Consider the following 24,944-nt stretch of genomic DNA (forward strand, 5'->3'; position numbering starts at 1 on the left):
TTGACCTATCACGTATCAGCAGGCGGCGGCGTATGCAGGACAAACAATCAGTGTGGAGAGCAAAAGCAGGCGGAACGTACTGACAGCCCGCCTCCCATCAGTGGTCATCCAACAACATTTTAGCTTCTTATTTATCTCTATAAACAGACATCTGCAGCAAGTTCGCAACAAATTCCCCTGACACTGTGTCACAGCCCTTCAGGGTTTAGATTTCCTGATTTCCTTAAATGCATCAGAAATGATGGAGTCGGCCTCCAAGAACAAACAAGGATTTTAAAAGTAGTTTCCTTCTCCTCTTGAGGACAGACCTGAGAAAGCTTCAGTTTTACTTTTCACTAATCTGCATCATGATGTTTAAGTCAATCACAAGTAAAACGGTTTCTTTGTCTGTAACAATGCAGCACGGGAAAAGGAGCCTTGACTGGAAGACGTTTATCGCTAACCGCTGGCTACACACCCGACATGTTCACCGTTGTCCCCAGAGGCTGAATCGTCGTCAGAGCCGATGGGATCAGAGATTGGTGTGGCTCAAACTGATCAAATTAAGTTCAAATTAAAACACACAAAAAAAGAAAACTGACTGACTCCTAACACGCAGCACAACAGACAAAGTAGACATACAGTAAGCTTATTTTATGGTGCCACCTCAGATTAGATAAAACTATAATATGAAAAAACTACGAAATACAAAATTCTCCATGGAAACAAAAGTGTCGTTAAAACATCGTCCAGGAAAAATAAACAAGATGCTTCATGAACTAAAATGTGTCACCATTAAGAGGATCAGGGAGAAAGTGTGGATTCACAAACACACTGAGATGCTAAAACAACAAAACAAGAAATGGCAAAAGGATGTGAGTTGGAGAAAAAGAGTGTGTGACAAAGAGGGAAAGAGACTTATAGTGTCTCATTTTCTCCAGTCTTTGCATGTGAATGGATCCATGCGGGTCATTGGTCTTGTTTCCTCCTGGCTCGCCTGTCGAGTTGGATATATGTAAACTGGCCTTGCCTGCGGCAGCCTTTAAAGGATATCAGTTTGCTGGAGAGTGAGGAGAGGCGGTGAGGGGGGGGCAGGCCTAGCTGAGCGGAGCAGTTGTGTGTGTGGAGGGGGGTGAGGGGTAGGGTTGGAGTGTGGCGGGGTATTACGTCCCCCAGATTGAGCACAGTCCCTCGGGTTCAAACTCCAGCATTATGCGTGCCTGTTGACTCATGTGGACCTTTTCCAGTCGCTGTTCGTCTGCACACGGGGGCAGGGGGTGTGTGTGTGTGTATCTGTATGTGCAAATGTGTGTGTGTGTGTGTGTGTGTGTTCGTGCATGGGGAACCCAATTCAACTCTTCGCCGCAGCAGCAGCCTGAGTAGATTAGCATAACAGAAAGTGTAGAACTGCGTCACTGTAGTTCTCTGTACCAAGAGAGGTGAAAATGACACATTCAGGTGACAGAAAGCTGTGTGGGAATAATTACACACAGCAAAGTACAATGAAATGCTCACAGGTGTTCGACAGGAAGCATAATGTTGTATTTTAAAAAGTGCGAATTAACATTTAAATATAGTCGGATCACAAAAGGAAACCACAGGATTAAAACGGAAAGTGGAAATTTGCTTCGAGCAAAAAAATTTTTTTTTCATCTGTTCCATTTTAACACTGCTCGACTTATAATACAACTTTTGATATGTGGTGCAGTAATACTGTCAGGCTATATTATGTTCTTTATCATGTGCAATATTACCTCCAATAGCAGAGGCTACTGTATATTCACAGTGTGCAGTATCCTGTGCAATGCTACTAATCAACTCTTCTTATTAGTACCATGCAATATTATTTCTTGTTCAATATTACTTTTATTACTATCATGAACAATTACTGCTGTCAACTGCCATGAACGTGGGGAAAACATGGGAGGTGGTGGTGGTGGACCTCTCATTCTCCAGTCTGCATTAGTAAGGAGAGATGTGGAGATCGTCAGGTCCTACAGGTACCTGGATGTACACCTGGATGGCCGACTGAAGTCGTCCACCAACACGTACGCTGTGTACAGGAAGGGCCTGAGGCGGCTTTACTTCCCGAGGAGGCCCATAGAGAGAGATTGTTCTCTATAATGGACAATGTCTCCCCAACTTCTCCATAACATGAAGGACAATCTGAGGAGCCACAGACTCGTCCATCCTCGCTGTTCCAAAGAAAGGTACAGGACGTCTCCTTTACCTGCTGCAATCAGGCTCTACAACACACCTGCACATGCCCAAACTACAGGCACTGAACTGGTCTAACTATCATCTGCACTGTCTGTGAAGGTCTGTCTCAGTCATCCAGGTCATGGTAATTCTAAGCTTAATCCAAAAGAGTGGAAGTTCTTGAAGACGTTGAAGCACATCAACCAATTTAGAATTATCATCTGCACTCTCCATCTGCCTATAGTGGACTATATCTTTATATATGTATCTGTATAGGTGTGATATGTGAATGTTTGCTGTTGTAACAATCTAATTTCCCCTTGGGGATTGATAAAGTAACCTACCTTCAAACTGACCTACCTATATACCGACTGACCTACCTACCCACTTACCTACCGACCGACTGACCTTCCAACCAACCAACCTACCGACCGAATGACCGACCTACCTACCTATCTACCCACCTACCTAGCAACCGACCTTCTGACCGACCTACCTACCCACCCATCTACAGACCTTCTGACTTACCTACCAACCAACCTTCTGACTGACCTACCTAGCTACCTACCGACCTTCTGACCAAGCTACCTACCGACCTACCTACCCACCCATCTACCGACCTTGTGACTTACCTTCTGACTTACCTACTTACCAACCGACCTGACTGACCTACCTACCTACCTACCCACCTAACGACTGAATGACCTACTGACCTATCTACGGCCCTTCTGACTGACCTACCTACTTACCTACGACCCACCCACCGACTTAACCAAACCCCCCACCTGCCTACCTACCGACCGACCCACCCACCCACCTACTGGCCCACCCACCATACTGTAATTTTGGAGCAATCCGGCACTAAAATTTCCTTTGGGAAAAATAAAGTTCTATAATTAAATTGTTTCTAATTTTGGGAAGTATTTTTAAAAATGAGTCCTTCAAACGTCGGACTTTGTTTCTAAGGTTTTCACATTAACATGAGCTGCACCGGTAGTGCACCTTTGAGGTCACACACAATGTGACCTCAAACTCCCAGTAATAGCGTGATGTACAGTTATGTGCCGTGTGTGTGTAATATGTTCTGTACTGTGCTATATGTTGGTGAAATGTGTCGCTGAACTTGTGACCCCTCCAGCTTAAGTGTTGCTCTCTCTCAGCCCGCCTGCTCTCCTCCTCTAAATAGAGTTTCCAGCCCTGACAGAAATCCTGTCACAATCCGCCTGCTCATAAATGGCACTCGCCTGTTTGTCACCCCTATTTCAAAAAAAAAAGTGTGAAAAGCCGGGGAGGTGACACATTCTCACCATCTCAGTTCATCTCATCCCCCCTCCCTTCCATCCCTCCCCCCGACAGTGTCGCTGTGTGTGATTAGCTGTGAAGAAGCGCAGATTTTAAGGTGTGCTTTGATTGCTTTTGCAGCTAGAGTGGTGGTGAAATGAAATAAAACCTCTGCCATGATATGAAGGTGGCCTGCTTTAATTACACTCTTGGAAAAAAGTGCAATATCTTCTGCAAACTTTGGATTGTTCTTATAAAGGTACCACGGTTTTTATAACCACTTGACTTTGTGTTTTCTGCAGACCTGACAGATTGTTTTAACTTTACACGTTGCTTAAACAAACAATAGTGTCTTTTTAACACCCCAGCACTTATTTGAAAAAGAACGTAGCAGCTCTATTCTTTCATCTTTTGTTATATGAAGAGGTCGCCGGAGGAAAACAAGTGGTTCTGAGGAAAGAACTAAGGCCACACAGAGAGAGCGATCAGAGGGGCATGGGTCTCGCTGGCTTTTTACCATACGGTGCGATTGTGGAAACCATCGGCGATGCTTGGAAACACCTCAGCCGCGGTGTCATAGCAACTGCAAAATCCTCACAAGACATGATCCAAATATCACAAACGGCACAGGAGGACCAAAAGCAAACACTGACAAATCAATAGGGTCATGCATAACCGTACAACACAATCAGGTTGTCTATTTCAAAATGAAGAGCTAGCGGATTCTCAAAGGGACATTAAAAAAACAACGGTGTTTTTGCACCACCGTACAACTATTGTGAAACAACATAGCCGGAGGATCTGTTAACCTTTATTCTGACATTTGGGGGAGCCGTGAACTACATGTAATCAATTACGTTTAACTACCTTTCGCAGCAGCCTGAAGTTGGTTCAATTATTTTTTTAATTGCATAGTAATTAAATTCGTTTACTTACTGTTTTGTCCTTTAAAACATCTTCAACTAGAAAGAATTATGTTTTATAAAAGAAAAGGAATGAGTTTAGTTTTTATTTCACCGCTGCTTCTATAATTGAATCTTCTCTGCCCTGCACATTCTGTTCATACTGACTGCTGTGAAGGTATGCCCAGACATTGCATTAATCATAAGTTTTGCTTTTATGAGCAAATGTTCAGAGAAGTTGTTGCATGTAATTTTAGAAGTAACCTGGTTAACTGAGTGATCCTGCTTGGTGCAGAATCCCCACCTGGACTCTCGTCTCTGAAGGCAGGTGTTTGAAACGAGCTTCAGTGTGAGCTTCAGTGTCCATCTGTCACTCTTCATGCAAAGTGTTATTTCTATGTATGACCTATGGAAGGTCTGCCTTTTTTGTAAAAACTTTATTAAGTAGCATGTTTGTCCGGCGTGTGACTCTGATGTATTTTATTGTGTGATAATTTCACATTACATGAAACATTGCCAGGGGCTGCACAGTGGTTAGGGCTGTTGCCTCACAGCTTGAAGGTTCCTGCTTTGAGTCCCGGTTTGGTTTGCATGACCCAGTTCAAAAAGCGGTGCAAAAATATGGTTTTCACAAGGTACAGGGAGGAAGAAGGGCTTTGACCAGGTGTATGTTATGAATTGATCAGTGCAAAATAAACAAAATTAAAGTTCCAAACACTCTTGGTCATATTGTGCAGAGGCAGTAAAATCACACATTATTTTAGCTAATGCAACGTGTCTGATTTGGCTGGCAGCTTTTTCAGATTTCTTTAAGCGTTCTGGCATCACAGGCGACTAAAGCCCCATACCCATAGTGGAGATACTAGTTTTACTGGGCCTCCTACACTCACGACCTCTAAATGACCCCAGAAAGTTCTCACGGCAATCCAACTGGCAATTAGGACAACAAGAGATGACATGAGGGTCAACATAAAAACACAGCGTGGTGCAGAGCTTCAATGCAGAGGGAAAACATATGCCCACATAACTCTGATGACTGAATGTGAAAAGTGAACATGTGGAGTTGTCCATTGTTTGCTTTAAGGTTTTTTTTTGCTTGTGCTCGCCGAGGATCCACATTATACAAAACCTCTTGCCCGCTGCGTCTCTCCCGTTTTTTGCATCTCTTTGCTACCGAACCTTTCCGCTGGAGATGTGGCTAAGATGACCTTTACCCACTCTGCCTGCAGAACACTACAAGCGAACAGCTTTGCAGATGTGAGAGAGGCTTTCAGTACCCGCTAAGGAGTGGTTGCTCTCTTGTGGATTGAGAGGCTTTCGCCAAGGGAGAACAATATCCTGCAGTTATCAAAGTGCTCAGACAAGTTGCTTTTATTGATGCAACACAGTCCAAAAGGCTTTTTTTTTTGGTGTGTGTGGGAAAAATGCCAAGGCCTCTGGCTCGGCTGTTAATGCCCCTGGTTCACATTCCAGTGCTCTATAGTAGCGAATGCAAACTGTGTGTGTCCGTTCTCACAGGTTTTACATATTCCAGTAAAGTGAGTTTATATATATATTATTATATTATCGTATTCCTCTTTCAACTGTTATAAAATCTGTTTAATCAAAATCTCTCCATTACCAAGAAATAGATCAGGCTGTAGGACGATTGCAGGTCAATGAATCATGGATATATATATAAACAAATTAATGTTTGAATAAAAGATCTCCGAGGCTGACCGAAAGAATGACAAGCGGCCGAAATGAGTTTCCTCTGCAGGGTGTCTGAGCTCAGCCTTACAGAGAGGGTAAAGAGCTCAGAGCCGCTACTCGCATCGAAAGGAGCCAGGTGAGGTGGTTCGGGCATCTGAATGGGATGCCTCTTTGGCGTCTCCCTGGGAGGAGACCCCAGGGCAGACCCAGAGCCCACTGGAGGGATCATATATCCCACCTGGCCTGGGAACACCTCAGGATGAGCTGGAAAATGTTGCTAGGGAGAGAGATGTCTCGGCTATAAGCAGAAGAAAGTGGATGGATGGATGACGATCTCTGAAACGGTTATTTGCTTCTCTTTCACTCCTCAGCAGAGATGTGTTCCAACATTCTCTGCAGCAGTTATTTCACAATTCAATGTGCAAAAAGGTTAATTTCCCATTTTCAGGTGCAGATGCAATTCAGGTAATGAGGCATTGATACTTGTTCCTGCTCATTCTGTAGTTGCACCATGAATTCATTTAAATAATAAGTAATTATGTAAAATGTTAATATGAATAATATTAATTTAGCCCACTTAAACTAGCATAATTAACAGATTTAAAGTATGCACACAAGTATTATAATGAATATACTGTATCGCATAAACTGTGCAGTTATATAATGCCAATATAGACAATGTAACAATGAAATCTGATCTTTCATGGCAATTAAATGATAATGATTGACCTGCGTCAGAACACTTTTTCTCTGCATATACTGCAAACTTTTAACACAAGACAGGACATGTGCTTTTTTAAAGTTCAGTCATGTAACTGTGGAAACCACATTAAGCAAATACTGTAACATTGGGGAGCATAAAGCAGTCACAGACACTGTTATGAGAGCATCAGCACAGCAGAGTAAAACATAATATACAGTGTTAACTGCCTAACAGCCTCTTATGTAGCGGTGAGGTAATTATATTGCAATGATGCTCACAAGGGAATACAGTTCAAGTGAGGGAACATGTTTGCAACATTATGCTGAATGGCTTAATGACCAGTGTAGTAATAAGCATTTAAGCATGCGTATATGAGCTAGCTCTGCACATGTGAAACAGATTAGTCATGTGAATGTTGTACATGGAAAGAATTCTGTGTTTAAAGGCTGTGAGCAGCAAGCGGGGTTTGACTCTTTGTATTAAAGAATGGTGCTCATTAAACGGTGGTAATAAATGAATCAAAGCAATCCTCAAACGCTGCAAATGTGTGCAACAATAAAAGCTCTTGCACAGCAGCTCAATGGATGGAGACTTCTCCAATTAGTGATTACAGCCCACTGGCATGACATTAAGAAAACAAGCCAGGTGCACGCTGGGCAGGCATTTGTGTGTGATTTCAGAGAGAGAGTGAGAGCAACAGGTTGAACAGCAGCAAAAAAAAAATGAGTCTGCCAGTTTTAATAAACCACCCAGTTGGTGATGACAACCCACAACGTCAGCTGATGAATGAGCCGATGCAGAGCGTCACTGTCCGTTATGTGGGGAAGGTGGTGCCTCAAAGTTTACAGTATTTCCTGGGTTCTAAGTAATGTTAATACATTTTCAACCTTTTTCTTTCCTATCATATTAAGGCAAATGCATCTGGTGCCAAAAATGTAAACAGTATTTACAACATCCATCCATCCATTATCTGTACCGCTTATCCTGGTCAGGGTCGTGGGGGACTGGAGCCAATCCCAGCTGTCATTGAGCGAGAGGCGGAATACACCCTGGACTGATCGCCAGTCAGTCAATCACAGGGCTGACACAGACAGACAGCATTGCAGGCTCACATTCACACCTACGGGGAATTTAACAGTTATCAATTAACCTACCGAGCATGGACTGTGGGAGGAAGCCCGAGTACCCGCAGGGAACCCACGCATGCACGGGGAGAACATGCAGAGTCCTCACAGAAAGGCCCACTATATCAATTCAACTAAGAAAAAAAAGTCTGTACACTGCACTATTATTATTTCTAACGTTTGCACTCACTAATACCCTGCACATCTTTACAGTTTTTAATCACACCTGTTGTTCATATTTTGTAGTATACGTATTGCTTTTCATATTTTATTCTTATCTTTTACTTATTTTCATTCTAGTTCTGTGTTAATTGTTCTGCACCAAAACCACCAAAACAAATTTCTTGTATGTGTAAACCTACTTCAATCATCAATAAACAATCAACGTCAATAAACCTGATTCTGATTCTGATTCTGAAAAGGCATAAAGTAAGAAATACGGTGACGTAGTATGAAGTCTTTAATGAGTACCGGTCTGATGGTTGGGTTAAAAAAACAAGGGACTTTAATTTAGGAAACCAGGGTTCGATTCCTGTTTGAAAATAATAGTCAGTGTTGACAAAAAAGATGTTCAACGTTACGTACATACATTACATTATACTGTATATGGTGCGTTTGTAACATAACATGCATAAATTATGTAACTGGCATTGGTGCAACAATCAGTGCACGTCAAAGAATGTGACATGTTTTTGTTTGATTTTCAAAATAAAACTCCCTGACAGAAATTGTTTATCTATTATTGGTAACTTGGCTGCTCTATTTTGAAAGATTGAGCAGATGTTGAATGGTTATAATTGCTAACTAGACAGCAAAAGCCAAAACTGACGCGACAGTTGTACCTAGATCATCACAGTTTGAAGTGTATTGGTCGGCCAATAACCTACCTGCCATATCTGACCATTTGGGAATGAGAACATGTTCATAGTACTTTTTTTGTGCTCTCACATTACTCATTCCTGCATTAGTCCACATTACTACTACTGTATTGCTCGTCTTCTATCATCTCTGTATCAGAGATGGGTGAACAGCCCCCACATCACACATATGCACACTTCTGTGGGTGGGTGGTCAGTGTACCTACGTACATGTAGTCATCTGGGTCCTTCATGGTGTTTGGCTGTGTTAATGTTTCTTTTCCACTTTGTATATATTAAAGTACGAGCTGGAAATGTGATATTTTTGTCAATGTGTTTTATGTATATGGCATGGATGCAAAAGTCTAGAGTTAACTCAATCATAAGGCTCGTGTTGACATTTGTACTGCTAGTCTTTGCCAAATTGCCTCACAGGGGAACTTGGCTGGCAAAGCACAGCTGTGACAGGGAAAAGGGCTACTCTGAATTAACACATGCCAATGTCTGTAACTGAGTCCCTCTCTGAGTGTTGAAGATGATGCCAATGCTGGGGCCCCTGGGAGGATTGGCTTCAGAGTGGGATACAAACAGAGTGAAAGGCCACAAGACACTGCACTATATAGTGGGTTTAATAGCCGTCATGGTGACACCTACACTGTCTCAATTTCCCCCTCATACTCTCAGCCCCAGTGTATGTTGTGATTCGATCATTCTTCAGCTGCCCACCAGCTGCTACTATCAAGTTTTCTGCCTCAGCCCATCACATGATCCAATCACTCGTACACCTACTGAAACCCAATTCCCAAGCAGCCTTTTTGTATTCGGTGAACCTCTCCTGCTCGAGCTGTGATCCAATTTGTTTTACCATGGTGTGGTTAAATATATTTGATTGAGATTTGCTGCAGGATGTTAATTACTTAGTTCCATTGGAAATGTTAACCTTTCAAAACTAATCTTTTGGCTGCAAAGTATCAGCCCGACTCTAAAACTAGTAACCATAGATACAGGGACAACGTCAAAGCCCCCGATGCAACATGTTATCAAGCTAACGAGTCATCACAGCAATGAGTGATGCAAACATTTCATTAAACAGAATTCACTTACTGATAATGACACCTCGCTGAAACATGAAACATAGGTAATCATTTATAGGGTGTAACACAAGCTACTAGCAGTGTTGTGACCAAGTCATCTTTGCTCAAGTCTCAAGTAAGTCTCGAGTCATTTGGTCCAAGTCTCAAGCAAGTCTCGAGTGATTTTTTCTTGGGCAAGTCAAGTCAAGTCACTGGTTACGTCAAGTCAATCAAGTCGAGTCCTTAGTTAAGGCAAGTCAAGTCACTTTTTTCCACTCATGATCCAGCACTCTCACCTGTAGTATCCGGTCTTTATAAAGAGAAAACACAAGGTGTTAGTAGCTCGTCTAATAATGATATTATTGGCCAATTTATATAACCTGTTCAAAAAGTATGGCAGTGAATTGTATCCGTGTTATCTTGGCACAGACGCAGCCATGATGATGGTCTGCTCTGAGACCGTATTGAGTTGTAACGAGTACGACTGATGAGGCTTCTCTTTGGGCCCTTTGATGTTGCGTGTTGCCATAGCGACGAGTTTGACTGACATCCATCCAATCATGACAATCACATACTGGGGAGCTTTTTGAGTCGTCCAGTCATGATTCCCAGTTTGCGCTGCGTACATACTTGATAGTAAGAAACTTGACAACATTGACTGATATCATTTTATATTGAATAGCTAAACTTATGAACACACTCAAGTCATCCGAGTCATCATGCCTCAAGTCGAGTCGAGTCTCAAGTCATTTATTTTTTGTCAAGTCAAGTCACAAGTCATCAAAACAATGACTCGATTTGACTCGAGTCAAAGTCACCAAGTCTCAAGTCCACATCACTGGCTACTAGTCATACTGCATAGTACTACATTTTTTTTAAGCTGGCTCGACAAATATGTTTGCACCTATAGATCTATATAGTTTCTACCTAGTCTCAGACTTAGTCCAGAATATTTATCAAAAGTTACTGTAACCACTGTACCATATCATAAGACGTGTATTCATCAGATTGCAATGATGTTCGAGACCTTCCATCAGTTGTCTCTCCTCCATCGTTGATTTGTTTTTATGTTTTTCAGCTGTGAGATTTTATTTCTTTGATGTCTGTGCATTTCATTTTGGGACCACAGTGTTCCCTTTACACGCCATGAAAGTGTCTCAGACAGGCTTCCAAGGCAGGAACTACTTTGTTTCTTTGTCTGAGAGGAAAAACATGATGCTGGTGGTTCCCCATGGGTCAATACGTGGGCCTCTTGTATTGATCATAACATAACTGTGCATTTGGCCAAATTATAAAAACAATAATCTTGTTAACAAAAGAGTACTGGCCGATACCTTGGCCTCCCAAATGTAGCAATAATGCTTTTCAACCACAGACATTGAATAGATGATCTTTGAACTTGCAATCAGCTGATGACATAGTGACAACTTTTTTCAGTAAGACCAAAAAAGAAAGAAAAACAACAAAATCCAAGTCTATAGTTTGCAAATCTGTTTCATCTTCATCCCTCGCGTCTGAGAATCCAGATGTGTGAACTCGCTGCACTCATTTGGGAGGTGAGCCTACGAGTCTGTGTGTCTGCGAGAAAGTGTGAGTGTTTCATGAGAAGCTTTAGAAAGCACTGACACTGTCCTGGCTTGATATACAATTCCCTCTGAACTTTTTCCATGTGCCACTGCTTCAGGGGATACAGAGAAGAGTAAAGAGTTGCTATGGCAATTGTCCTATACCCCTGGCATGTTTGACACCTTCTATCTCCAACTCAATAGAACTTCCACTTCCTTTTTTTTCTTTTTAAACAATCTGGAGTGTTTTAGTTTGGGCAGAATAATTATGTAAAATACATTATTCCAAGCTGTATCTCTCACGCTGTATTTCAACAAGCTGTGCTGGTTAGAAATGTATACTAATTAGACACCTCGAAAAAGTTCCTCCACTGGATGATATGATACCCAAACTTCACCTACTGCCTTTTGAAAGAATTTCTTGATGACAACAGCAGTTTCCACCAGTTCTCAAAATACTGGCAGAAGTTGATGGCTTCTAGAAAAAATAATTCTTCTCCGTTCCTAGACATGTTTTGAACAGCACACAAGTCTCAACACGCCATGAGCACGGACAATATCGAACTATTTTGTATATAGACGGGAGAAAGCTAACATATGTATGTGTACATCATGTATAAGCTTCTGTGCTAAAAAATGAAGCCAAAACTGAAGTGCCAAAAACTGCAGTTCCTCCAGTGACCTCCGGAGGCTGGCTCCAAAAGTGAGCCAATTCCCTTCAGGGGCTATTTAAATATTTAAATGTCCCACCGTACAGATTTTAACGTGTCCATCACAGTAAGATTATGAGTTTTGGTCTCGATAGCTAATTTCTCCTTTCTTGACCATTCAGCAGGAAAGACATTTTTATTTAAATCACCAGTTCCAATTAATTAAAGCTTCAAGTTAAGCATCATTAGGGTGCTGTTGGTTTGATTAGCTAGTGGGAGCTAGTCTGCAAGTTGTTGTCCCAGCTAATTAAGTCACTGAAACAAACCAGCCGTGTTTATGTTTTTTGTGCCTTCTAAAATGTTTTTCATGCAATTACCAGAAAAATAATATAGCTCTGTGTGTGGTTAATTGTTCTTAATTGTTGTAGCTTTTTGTTAAATAGTTTAATGTTATTTTTACCTGGCTTGTTGGCTCATTCAGTGTTTCTCATACATTGATTTATTTCTGGCATGGTCAGCTGTAGTGAAGAGCATCAGACCCGTTACTTGCTCTCCCATCAGAGGTGTGTGCGAACGAGCAGCATAAAGTCTCTTACCTCTTTCAGTCTGATAAGTATACAGCTCTGTTCAGCTATAACTGTGTTAGAAACACATTGTTAACTAGCTCATTTACCAGCTAACTGTTGGCAACAAGCATTAACTGTATGCTAACTTCAGCGTCATTCTTTCATCCAAATATGTTCACATCTGACACCAGCGTGCCAAACTCAAGGGTCCAAACCAACAGTTCACTTATTAAATTTGTTAGATTTGGAGAGCCAACGCTAAATACTTGAAACAAATTACAGCTTTACAACTGTGTACATACTGTACATAGAACAGCTGAACCGTACAATCACTCACTCCTACCACTTGGTGAACAATATACTGTACATAACAACATAATGTTGCCCCAGATTGAGGTGCATACAAGTAAGCATAATTGCAGATAATAGCACATTTAAAGCCACAGCGCGGCTGTAATTAGATGTACAGACACGGTCATCAGAAAACAATGCTTCTGCATGTATGGGCCGAGATGAAGACAGGCCGTATTAAAGAAAAACAACAATCTGTGATCATCTCTGAAGACGTGATGAACCCATTTTAAGTGTCTAAACAGGGTAAATAAAGGCTGAACAAATTGCAAATAAGGTTGTTGGTGGATCTTGCTGCAAAGGGCACTTCATTATTTTTGTGTTGCTTGACAAGTGTTTATTGTTGCTCCAAGCCGGCTGAAGGTTACCTGCGATATCGCCTGGAATACTTGTACTGCCGTGACGACACAAATTTAGAGGTAATCAATCAACCTTTGTCTTACTACACAAAGCCTGTCTTGAGGGTTATGGAAATCCAACAATGATGCTGTCCTTGCAGAGAGAGCCTTTCAGCAGTGGATCCGTGAATAAGGCATTATATTTCCTCTCAAAGAACGTTTCTGTCTCCCACGAATTATATTCATACCCAACTAATTTGCAGCGGTTCAATAGTGACATCCATTGCCAGTACTTACATTGTGGTGGACTTGCTAAAACTGTCTAATTCAAGTCAAGTGCGGTTTGTATAAATAGCCCAGAATGAAATGTTTTCCTCTGGGAGCTTTTCAATCTGTGCAGAACACAACCTCCTCTTTCCTCAGACCCTGAGAAAGTCCACAACAGGAAAATAAAGGTAAAGACTAACAAAGGAACAGAGGAGGAATTGCTCATGACACAAATGCAATAGGTGCTTTATGTGAAGAAGAACAACACAGAGAAAGACCAGGAGCATATATTTATATCAAAGCTGTTTTTTATACTTATGGGAATCAGAACTAACAGATTTTATGATATCTGACGTTTTATAACAATAGACAGTAATGTGCAGCATGTCAGCAAAACTTTGCCTATTTGACGTTACGACCGTAACATAGGGTGCACAGGACTTTGAGACAGTTTTTGGGGGGTATCCGAGAGGAAGAAAAAAAGGTTTTCTAGCTATTGGCGCCACATGTCCAACTTTAGTTAGATTATAGCGCCATGGGTAAAATACCACAACAGAATAACATGCCTGTCTCTGCATTTTATACTGGTGTATTGTTTGCAGCGGTATAAAGGACGCAGCCAACTTTTTAGATGAAAACAATGAATTAAAAGTGCGTCTTATACACCGAATTTTACTCATCACTCAAAATGGACATTATCATTCTTCATTCTTCATGTTTGTTTTTTTTTGCTATCTGACAGATGCGAGTCCTTTACTAAACCCCGTCCACACAAGCACAGTCATAAAAAAATCCCCGCCAAAACAAAAACCCACAAAAGCAACAGAAACGCTGTCATGAGAAAGCCCCATCAACAGGCGGCGATATAATCCGGTCATGCAAAGAAGACAAAGAAAATCGCAGCCAATCAAAAGTCTGAAAAAATCTATCGCCGGAAGACGACCTGGCGGGCTGCAATGCCGCATCAAGGAAGAGGGACGATATAACAATATAGTATATAGTATATTAGAACTGTACAGATGTGTGTAAACATGTAAACATCCTGTTAGCGAGGTTAAAGCATCACTGTTTTTGTCACGTCCGTCACTTTGCAAGGAATGTTGCCTCACAAAGAAGATAATGTCACGCGCAAAAAACGCTGTTTACCTCGTCTACATGTTTCCGTGGAAACGGTGTTTCTAAAAGTCTTTTGTAAGTTTTACAAAAGATCTGTTATCGGTGACCTAAAACGACGTTTCTGTGGACGAAAGGCCAAAACGCAGAGAAAAGGCTACGTTTTGAAAAATACCCGTGTACGTGTGGACGTGGCCTCAGTCTGCTTTAAACCCTGTTTTGGTCTCCACCAGTGCCTGAGAAACATTTGTGGTTAAAAGCTGCTGGATATTTTGGATATGTGGCTGAAATGGGTAAAATGATGGAACACATGTTCAGCTTTGGAGAACCGGCATCACATTGTACACATATAATTGTATATTTCCTTCAGATGAGCCTGGAGAAGCTAAACATGGTGAAAGGCCTGTAACACCATTCAAAGTGATCACCTGGGCAGCCATTTACAGCACAGTACTGTCTGTAAACTAGAATAGCAAAATAAAACACCCACAAACGACTCATTAAACTTCTGCAGCTTTGCTGAAAGACCAGCAGGGAGAACGCTCTAGCTCATCTGGTATGCAGGTTACTGATTCTGCAGAGAACTGCTACATTTACTTTTGTTATTTTGTTCTCTGCTGCACTGACTGAACAATATGAGCCACGGATGCAGAACAAGACACAGAACAAGCAACAATGCTGTGCTATCCTTAATTAATGTGTATCCAAACATGATTAATGGACCCGTATATTTATCTGGAGCAACATGCTGTATTTGGCTGGCACACATGAAATTCTAATTGTTTAGGAACCACACTAATTTGCACGCCTGTCCGTGAACACAGTGGTGTTTTATCATTCGTCATTTGGCTGACCTAGCCGAGACACTGTGGTCGTGTCATGGAATGACAGCAACTTGGCATGATGCACAGCTTGGCGTGTTTGCAAAGGGGAGCAAGTCACATGTGTAGGTGTGCGTCTGCAAAGACTGCTTCAACAACGTAGTCGGTAATTATTTATACACGCTGGCTCAGAAGTGACACATCCCCACCTGTGCTTCCAAAAGTTCCTCCTCTGAGACTTAATGTTGTATTATCTTCATCCAAGACAGAATACACTGAACCGAGCAGCCATTAGAAATGGATTTCACTATGAAGAGCTCCATTGCTGTATGAGTGACTTCTTTGGTGTGTATTCGAATCAAAATGGAAATGAGAAGTGATGACCTTCAGTAACCCGCCTGAATCAAGTGAAACAAGCTCAATTTGTGGTGTTGTAGCCACGGAGGAAATCTCATCTCAACAGCAGTTTGTGTGTGGTCCAGGAAATAACTCAAACTGAGATTACAGCGAGCTGTTTACATTTTTCACTTGTAAATGATGCACCCTTGCTCTTTGTGCATCAGTAACACCATTTCTCACCTTGAACAGGGAAGGCTCTGGAATGCGTTCAGACGCTCATTCAGTTAACCTCATCTGATATGTTAGATTAATATAATCCCACATGCTCGTAACTCTTTGGACCTTGATGCTTTGCATCACATGCCACATGGTATAGAAATAAAATTGCATTGAAATTGACTTTATTGAAATTTCTGGGCAACAAAAGCAAACGTCTAGTTGAAGAATGTATTAAATTAATACACCTGGAAACTAGTAAAAGAATGAATTTTTTAAGGTTTTAAATGTATAGCATCACTGATCATGGTTAATGGTCAAAGGAAACGTGTGAAAGATTTGAGGAAGGTTTAACTGCGTTGGTGGAAACTCACTGAAATCCCAACAAACTCCCGACTGCAGAAAAAATGTTCACAACTTGTACTTCGATAGAAAACTTCAAATGAATGAAAGCGTCTCTGCTGTGTTCAACATTTCAAGGTCACAGCATCACTGGTTGTGAATTGAAAGATATAAACGAGTTCCTCTTTTCATTGATGAATTGATTTAGGGATCATGACCCTCTAAACACACCTACACCACTGGCACAGTTGTATTATAATCATGAGGTCATCATCTGCTCTCATTAGGAGCAGAAGTAACAGGCTAATTGGAAGAGTTTTAATTAACACCACAGGGGGAATCAGTGTCTTCGTGGTGCATTCAGGTGTGCAGCAGACCTGAGCTGAGAAAGGCAAGGACACATACAGTAAATCCTTTAACGTCACAATGAGAGGAGCGACTTTTGGCTTTCTTAACCCGTCTGGTAGAATATTAGGCATTTCTTTACCATACCACCAACACCTTTAGTTTGTGTTACCTCGTAAGCATGCAACTCCCGTCCTGTTGCTCCTCTCCTTCAACCTGTACGAGATGAAGTCTGTGCTCAGCATGAAAATACCAGACAAACAAAGCAAAGAACACTTTAAGGTCAACAAATATAACAATTTACAGAAAAGATGCCTGAAGGAGCCTTTTCAAGACCGTTATACAGTGTACAGTGAACGAATGAAGTTGTGCTCTAAATGAGTGCCGGTTCGTTTTGGTAAATTTGCCATGAATTGAACGTACAAGTATTTGGGAAAAGTTTCAACATTTTTTTTGTTACTCTTTTATTTCCCACTGGTCAAAAAAAACACTAACACTCGGCTTTTTTGCTTAATGAGAAAGGTCACAATCTGCATTCAGACCCGGGTCAAATGACTCTGCAGTAGACCCGGGTCTCATAGATACAATAAAGACCTAACCACCGTAACATCTTCACTGGTTACTAACCCTGTTTCGGGCACGTTTGTGACGTCAGTCGGTGACGCAGCAGAAAAGACACCGACAGGAGGATACTTCACTGGCAATGAGAAAAGAGACAATCATCATCTATAAGCGGGCCTTCCCGGGTCTGAAAAACCTGCGTCAACGCCCTAATTTCGGTGGGAAAGGGGTATAAGGTCAAATCTAGAGTTCGCCTGTGGAGTAGCTTAGTATAATTTACAGTTTAAAAAACAAACTCATCATTTTTCTCCCTCATGCAGCCTCTGCCTGAAACGACTCTGTCCCTTTAAGAAACCCCGCCCCTACAAGCCCACTTTCTTCTGATTGGCCAGCTGGCGCTCACAGCAGCCTGCAGACTGAGCTGAGAAGCTTGGGATTACTCCAACATACTTTTACCTACAGATTTGAAACTTCACCCACATTTAGTCTGAACATTATATATGTCTTAAAATGTGAAACAGCAGAACACCCCCTCTTTAAAGTGTGAGACTGTAAATGTTTTGACATGAAGGGTGGGAGTAACTTTCAGCATTCAGATAACTTAAACGGGTTAGTTATATAAGAATGTACCCCCTGTAGTAGGAACATAAAGAGACTAAACCCTTTTTTAACCAGGCTGTAAAAATGTTTATTTCAGCTCTTAAATTGGACACTGAAACACGAGGGTGGATGTAGATTTACTGGTTTTAGGAGGAAGCCTCAAATGACCAGTGGCAGCGTTTGTCTCTGGGAAAATGAAGCCAACAGGGATGTGCCAGACAGAGACGAGGAGGAGGAAAGCGAGACGCTTATGTAACTGTTAAAGCAAAATGTGACCCATCATGTGTTTAAAATACTTTGATGCATTTATTCTCTGATCAGGAAGTAAAGTCGCCGTTTCCATTTCTATTCACAGGCTGCCCGAATTCACGAGAGATTTGGGGCCTTTCTGTTGCTCACTTTGTTTTTCATTGCTGTACATGAAATCACATTGTCTACTGACAAATACAGCACAGCATGTTTGGAATCCATCATTCAGGCCACATTGGATGCAACAACACTGCGTTCCCCTGTAGGGAAACGTCCTGTAGTTAGAGGGCAATGAGTTTCGGACAGGGGTTCAAGAGTAACTTTACCAGACTTGCCGTCATCTGCAAGTAGAAAATTAATGCATCATAATCCGTTTCTCGGCACTTATCCTCTCTCAATCGGAAGGTTGTGGGTTCAATCCCTGACTGCTACAGTCCACATGTCGAGGACCCTGAACCCCAAATCCTGTTCCTGAAGGTAGAGCCACTGGTGTCTAAATGTGCATGAATGATAAGAAGAAGAACCTTATTAGTCCCCACAGGTAGACTCCCAGTGAGCACCGACCGGGATTTCAATGTTGAAATTTGGTAGAAAACAGGGTGAAATCAGGTCTGAGCGTCTAAGACCTAATTTAAACAACGTGTCAGAAAACACATTTTTGCTTTATAATGTTGAGAATTTGTCAATTTTAGTGTCGAAAGGGTGACGAAAGTGATGATTGTAGCGGCATTTCTCCAAAATCATTTTGCAGCGGTGGGTCAAATCCCAAAAACTTTCACTTTTCAAATCACTTTTGAACTTCTTTTCAGCGGGGGCCATCGTCGTCATTTTAATGTCTTTTCAGAGGAAAAATGATGACTGGGTTAGACTGGAGATTGGCATTTTACGTGTGTGTGTGTGTGTGTGTGTGTGTGTGTGTGTGAGTGTGTGAGTGTGAAAGGGTGGATGTGATGTAGTATAAAAGCGCTAGATGAGTACATATAAGTACAGCCCATTTACTTACGCCCACACCAAGCTTAGGATCACATGATCAGCTAGCCGGTTCAACACTTTAGCATGAAATTAACAAAGACAAGTTATGATCCAGCAAAACAGCATAAACCCTGGATACACACTCAGGGAGGACTTTATTGTACCGTAAATTAATTAGTTTTGTAAGTTAGAAATCCCACAGTAACATTTAATATGGATGTTAAAATGAAACCAGCCGATTCTCAGTCTGTCCGACTCCCTGCCAGTGCTGTATGCCCTTTACACTGCATCAATTAGTGAGTACATTTTATGGGCCATTTAAACTTGGCTCATGCAGTGAAGATTATCAGTGGTGGAGCTAACAGCCTTCGCCCTGAAGAGAAGTCCCTCCCATCAGGATAAGCCTGCCTGCCCTTCCCCTGCAGAAGCGGATTGAGATTCAATTGTGGAGTGACATTCGCTTTGCGACGGGATGATCTCGGTATTCACTACTAGGCTGAGATGCCCTCCTGTTTCAATAAGGGCGTTTTGTTAATTGTGAGGCGGAAAAAAAGCAGATTGGCATTTGTCTGGTGAGAAGGAGGGCATAATCAGGCGGATCGGAGGCTGAGGAGTGGAGACAAGGGCCATTATGTTCTCCCAGTGCCGACACTTCAGAGGAAATGATAACCGGAGCTTGGAGTGACAGAGTAATATCACACACTCCCCTGCACGACGAGACACGTTCCTTTGCCGACGAGGACATGGAGTGAAAAAAAGAGCTTTGAATTTTAAACTTCCATTTGAAGGCAAATTGATGGCCGCTCTGAAAGCTGCCGGCTACTCCGCTTCACCCCCTCCGACCGTATTAACAGACTGTAATTAATCAAAGTTTTACTTTTTCTAATTGAACCCAACTTTCGATTTGGCGGAAATGAGAGCCCCTGACATTGGGTTGTGATGATTTCACATTATGCCAAAGACAATTATGCGCATGTCAAGAGTGTTGTATTACCGCTCCTAATAACACCATGTCCTCTTTCAGAGCCGCTGCGGTCATCTTCCATTGCGGATACTCTCTCCAGACAGAAGAAGTGTGGGCGGAGGAGATAGCAGGGAGGTCAGTGCATCGGCTGCCTTGGCCAGTCCCTCAGTGTTCAAACGGGAGCTCGAGTATCTGTTCAAAATAAGTCTGCAGGATGATGTATTGCTCCTGTTTGAAAAATCATTAGCAGTAAAAATGGGGCTTCAGTAGCGTGCTTTATTGAAATTTGGTCGCGGCTTTGAAAGAAACAACACCTCATTTTTCTTTTTGATCAAATATTCTGAATAAGTACAACAACTGTACTGTCACTGTACTTCTGCTGCATTCTCTGTCTCAATTTGGTAAGACAACACACAATCAGATCAATACCAACTCCTAACTCGATTGTGTCAAGCATTATGCAAATAAGACAAGAGGGAAATATGAGAGTGCAAAGACACTCCTGTCAAGTTTCTGAATGCTAAAAAAGAAATCAATAGCAATATGAGCTTCCAGATTTGTCGATGGAGAAACGGACAAATCACAAAAGCCTTCACGATCAATTTCTCTGAATTGCACAATATTGCATCTGCCTTTAAAAAGAAATTAAACCATTATGTAGAATCTGATTAGGGTACTGTTTTCTGCAGTCACTGGCATTTTGGACACTTGAGGGTTGGGATGCACGGTATGATCGGCACGTTGTCGGTACCTGCAGATTATAGCTTGAAATAGCATCGGAAGATATGTCATTTTATCTGCCGCCGATAAATATGCCTAAATACTCGATTCCCTAAAAAAGCTCGACATTATGCTACGACATTTTTACTTGGTGTGAGTGTGCGTGCGCACTGCCTGCACCACCCCTCTTCTGTCGAGTGTGAAGAAGGATGCAGCGGTATGGCAGTTTTTAGCCACTATGATAAGAGTAGGAATGATATCAAATCCACTTCAGGGGAGACTTGATGTTCTCTGCAATTAAGTGGAAAAAAACATGTTACTAATTTATCGGTATCAAAATCCAATATTGTGCATCCCTACTTGAGGGGCTTTACTGTACATATCATTATATCAAGCCGTCTCATCTGACCAGTGATTACATATATAGATGGACGACGTGTCTCCATCTGCTCCCACTGTACGAAAGTGATGCCAAAATAGCCCCTGTGAAAGGTGCTGCTTAACAGCTTCTCTGTGTCGGTCTGAGGTTAACGTTCAGATATGGAAACTTCACTGACTGTAGTGATTGTTCTTGTTACGTCTCCTCTCGCCGTTCGTCCTCCACTCTGCTAAGCTGTCAATCATTTTAACAGCATCAAATAAGTAATTGAAAATAAACTTGTCAGAAAAATTAACACCTAAGATAATAACTAACTATAATGACAGAAACCATGTTTGAAAAAAATGTATTTGATGTGTATTTTGATTTTATAGTTTGACTCATGTCCCATCTGTTAACATGGAGGAGGCGGGCTTTATGACCTATACTGCAGCCAGTCAGCAGGGGGCGATAGAGAGGGAGCTGTCATGTCGTCCATCTATATATACACAGTCTTTGCTTCTGACGCACAGTTGACATGAAAGGGTGTTTCCTGTAGACGTCAATAAGGCCTGTGAGTACATGTCACTCAGACCAAGTTATGGACACCAGCACAGCAGTCGTGTCGCCCACCTCTTAAAGCAAATCAAGTTTCCACTGTTAATTAAAAATGATGTTAGCTGAACACTTAAAGAAAGATCAACATTGATTTAGATTAGAAACTCCACACTGTAAAATGTGTCGGAGGGAAAAACACTCAATTGAAAGTTGTTCGGATCCCTCTCTAAGAGATGAGCAGACTGTAATTTAATGTTAAAGACGAAGCGAGCACCTGATGTAGCCGCTTTTCCTACTTTTCTGTCTTGTTAAACTCTTTCTCTTCAGGCCTTTGGTGACATTTGTTGAAATATTAATGTGAGACGGAGACAAAGCCTCCCAAGTTACACAATTCAGCCTGTTCATCCAATCTGTTGGACATGGCTCTACTGGCATCAAATATTGGCAATGTTGGCTCATTGAAGGCGCAAATATTACATAATGTAGTACTAGAAATGAGAATTATGAAGTTTGTGTAAACTATGATGAAGCTTGGTACAAGTATCTGGCTGAAACCTCGATGCTACGAGGGCTCCAACCACACAAGCAGTGAAGGGCTAATCTATGAATACTTGGACAGGAAGGTTCCCTATATGACAATACCTCCTAATCAGTACATGATTGCTAAAGTATCTACAGATTCATGTTGGGCATGAGGAGAGGGAATAAGAGTGTGTAGAGGGGTGTGGTTTGGGCTTGTCTGCGGGGGAGAGGTGTAGGAGTAGCCTGTGGAAGCAGTGCCGCAGGTGTGATCTGTTGGCTGATTGCTCTCCATTGCCCCATGCAGGAGTGAGGGGGAACAAATTCAACACAGTGCGCTTGGTTATGTTGTAACCTCGGTTCTCTGAGTGAAGAGACTATCTCCAGCTTCCCTGTATATACTGTATAAGGAATATGTAAGGGAGTGCAGATTCTCAATACACTCAGAATGCTTGGTTACGTTGTAACCTCGGTTCTCTGAGTGACGAGACTGCGGAGATAGTCTCAATACAATAGAGAACCAGAGGAGTATGTTTATGAGAGGAGCAGTGTGTTTATGTTATTAACCTTGTGTGTGTAAGTGGTTAAAAAGACAAAACACCATTTTCAGAGCAGTGTGTGTGCGTGCGTGCGTGCGTGCGTGCCTGCGTGTGTGTGTGTGTGTGTGTGTGTGTGTGTGTGTGTGTGTGTGTGTTGTGCTGGAGGAGAAGCATGTAACATAGTTTCATAGTTACAAATATTTTCTCAACTCAAACAAACTGCTGTGCTAATTCTCCCTGTCGTTGCCGTCATGCTTTACTCAAAGTTTCCACTGATTAAATCCGACAGGGGCCGTTCTCTACTGTACATAGAACAGTTACTATTGATAAGTCATACAACCCCGCTTAAAACAATCTGAACTATCCCTTTAAGGTTTTATATGTGCTGGAACATATCAGCTGAGCCTTATCAGGCTTTACCACACAGACATTGTAATTAGCGCTTCCACCTTTAATTGGCTTCAGTTCAGTCATAATGTTCCGTAACATTAATAGGGATCATATCACGCATGTGATGTGTTTCTACCATCTTTAGCCACACAATTAACAGTTGGAATTAATGTTATGTTCACTTCTGGGTAACTATCATAGCCTTTGGCAGACAGGACCAAGTGAGGACATGACGCACTGTAGCTACCATCAGAGCTTCTTTCTGTGCGAGCAGTTAGCTTAGCATTTTGGGGACGTCAAAATGAAGATAACAATAACATCAGCCAACTCAAACTCCACAATGTGTAATATAATGTTTGCATCTTTCTTTGCACTGTTACAGATTTTGTGACGTATCAGTGAAACTCCTTTAAATTCCGTTCAGAGCGCGGCTACCTTCGCCACAGCCTTGCCAACGATAAACTTCCTGAGAAGTTTCAACATGTCTTCTCTTATTTGTTGCTCTGTCCATGAAAGCAGAAGACATTTTTGTCAGCTTCTGAAGGCCAGTGTAAACGAGACGCATTATTGATCCAGTGTTATTGATCCAGGGTCTGAGGCAGAGCCATTGTATTCAATTTTGTCAGGTCTGCCCGGTGCAGCAGATAGTACCTTCTGTGTGTGTGTGTGTGTGTGTGTGTGTGTGTGTGTGTGCGTATCTTTTAAGCTTTTGAAGTACTGTGTTTGAGCAAATTGAAACAGAACTTGAATAAACACTGTCATTATTCATATTAAATCCAATGTTATTTATACTAAAAGAATATAATCTACATTTTGTTGTTGGTGGTGATTTTATGAGTTCAGGGATTCTTATGTAATGTGAGGCATCCATTTGTATGTAGCTGCCGTTTTGATCTGAACACATTTACAGAGTGCATTTACTCTTTACAACCCAAAATTACAAGACTCACACAGCGTCCTCAGATAAGCTGACCTGCTTCCTGTGCTACCATTAAACAAGTAGAAGAGGAACACTTGTTCCTGAGTGAGGGTAAAATAGATGGTAAGATTGACAAAGGGGTCTGTGCACCGTCGTGGTGAAGAAGGAGCTGACCCATATGGTGAAGCTCAAAATTTTCCAGTTTTTTGTTCCAACCCTCACACCGGTCATTAGCTTTGGGTAGTGACCTAAAGAATGTGATCGCAGATACAAGGGTGTCTGGGCTCAGCCTGAGAGAGAGGTAAGGAGCTCAGACATCCGGAGGGAGCTCGGAGTAGAGCGGCTACTCCTTCCCATCGAGAGGAGCCAGTTGAGGTGGTTCAGGCATCTGATTAGGAAGCTTCCTGGGCGCCTCCCTGTGGAGGTTTTCCATGCATGTCCAACTGGGAGGAGACCCCAGGGTAGACCCAGAACCCGCTGAAGGGATTATATATCCCACGTGGCCTGGGAACGCCTTCGGGATCTCACTGAAGGAGCTGGAAAATGTGAATTTCAAATATAAATCCAAGACCCAAGGTTAAAACAAATTAGTGTTCTGCTTTTCTTATGAGCTTGTTCTATAATTATGGAGCAAGCACAGCAAACACTCTGGATCTTGATGAGTGGCTGAACACTCAAGCCAGCCCACTATGCTCCGATGCCCAGTGTAACCATGTCTGAGATTTAAGATGGGTCGGAGAAATTTGCAGTCGTTATGCAAGTTACTTGAACTGAATTTGAACAGCCTCGTGTAGCCAGTGCAGGCAGTTAGGGAGCGATGTGATGAGAATTTGGGTCGACCAGCCAACGGTTTGGATTGTGGATGAGCTGCA

Source organism: Semicossyphus pulcher, unplaced genomic scaffold, assembly GCF_022749685.1.
Source record: "Semicossyphus pulcher isolate SPU_LCO1_2020_fin unplaced genomic scaffold, fSemPul1.0.p SCAF_3, whole genome shotgun sequence".
Lineage (NCBI taxonomy): Eukaryota > Metazoa > Chordata > Actinopteri > Labriformes > Labridae > Semicossyphus > Semicossyphus pulcher.